Source organism: Theobroma umbraticum, unplaced genomic scaffold (assembly GCF_002168275.2).
Source record: "Theobroma umbraticum cultivar Fairchild unplaced genomic scaffold, ASM216827v3 scaffold_147.0, whole genome shotgun sequence".
NCBI lineage: Eukaryota > Viridiplantae > Streptophyta > Magnoliopsida > Malvales > Malvaceae > Theobroma > Theobroma umbraticum.
Window position 1 is genome coordinate 9,998,264 of NW_018397259.1, and position 1,610 is coordinate 9,999,873.

The window sequence follows — 1,610 nt, forward strand, 5'->3', positions numbered from 1 at the left end:
AAAAACATTAAATCTTTTAATTTTATAAAAATTAAGATAAAATTTATTATTTTGGCTTATTTTTAGACATCTTAAACAAATGAAATAACAAAATAAAACGGATGAAATAATTATAAATAAGTGAAATATATATATATATATTATATTTCTTTTAATATGTTGAAAATAGAAAGTGGTGGCTGATCTCAAACTCTCTGCCATTAAAATTTGCAGTTACGGCATTTAGTCAAGGGCACATGTCATGGAGCAATTTCTGTGTTCCATGTTAAACCAATGATGATACTAGTTCTGACTTTCATTTAATATGTGCAAAAATCACGAGGATCTACACCACATGGCACATGGATGATAACTGGCAGACAGTTCATAGGGCATTGGCTCTTGATAATCAACACAGCTTATACAGTACACTGCAGTGAGTAGATTGATAGGCAACTTTCCCAACTTTTCTTTTCTCTTTCTTTCTTTATTACTTCTTCTTTTTTTCCTTTTATAGTGCTGTATAATGTCTGTTGTTAAATTGGGTATTAAATTCTTAAACCCAAATCTATGAGCTTGCTTTCCCAATCTGGAAACTGGTAGCCTGGAAGTCCTGAGGCAATTCCATTTGAAGCCTGCATTAAGGAATTAGAATTTGTAATTTGGAATCATTTATGGCCAAAGCATTTAGCTTTGTCTGATAGTAGAAATGCCACAATTCATATTATGTTATAAGACATTATTCAATTTGATCAATTGAATCTTTTAATTTTATTTATAAATATTTAAATATCTAAATTTATTTTAATTTATAATCGATATCAATGTAAAATTCAAGTAACACATGCTTCTTGAGATGCACTTAAAATGACATGCAAAGTGTATTGTCATGCAAATCCAGTGCATCTCTTTTCCATTGCTGATAAAAAAATGGTACAAACTCTGCTCTGAAGGATTTCTTATAATGTGATGATCCCTCGCTTGTACAACATATCGCCACCTTCAACAGGTGAATAATTAGATGCCGGTTGCCTTGTGATACTGTTATCTTCATGCTGTGCCATCACTTTGTTAGCATTCCAATACCAGGGTTGCAGATATGTTGAAGCAATGGATGAGGGCGGTGAAGAAGGGTGAAGTACGACAGAACCCCAGTCTCTGGCACCGAGTTTCGCTTCCTTCAACCTCCTCCTTATCAACAAACTTCCTACATCTTCCTTTCTCATCTCGGACACAGTCCTGAGTATCGAAACACAAAGCAGAAGCACCAAAACAGCATCTTCTTCGGGCAACAATTCAACCACCAACAGCTTCCAGTTCAACAGGGCGGTTGCTCTCCCTGTTGGGTTCTCTTCTGTGAACCTTACCAGGGTCACGAATTCATCATCAGCTCCCTTTGCATCTTCTTCTTGTCTGGTTTTGATTTCTTTGTCTGCACACTCTGCCGCCTTGTCTTGATATTGCAGCTTTCGTCCACTCAACAACATCACCTGACGAATTAATGATTCGTTTCGATTTCAAATTACTGAGATATTAACAGATTCGATATGTAAACTACATGTTGAAAGGAATTGAAATCTTCAACTTACGGAAGAATCGAAAGATTCTTGAGTTTTTAGACAAAAACTCAG

At 35.2% G+C, this 1,610-nt stretch overlaps 1 protein-coding gene and 1 long non-coding RNA gene across 2 annotated transcripts in view; both read right to left on the reverse strand.

The window, feature by feature from the left end:
• The window catches only part of LOC110415659 (bidirectional sugar transporter SWEET16-like), a 15,913-nt gene that overhangs the window by 12,376 nt on the left and 1,927 nt on the right, over window positions 1-1,610 (reverse strand). The gene's annotated exons all lie outside the window — the stretch shown is intronic.
• Window positions 764-1,610, reverse strand: LOC149527317 (uncharacterized). Its single transcript, XR_016351148.1, has 2 exons — window positions 1,569-1,610; window positions 764-1,469 (listed from the first exon to the last, which is right to left on the reverse strand). It is a non-coding gene; the product is annotated as an uncharacterized LOC149527317 (long non-coding RNA).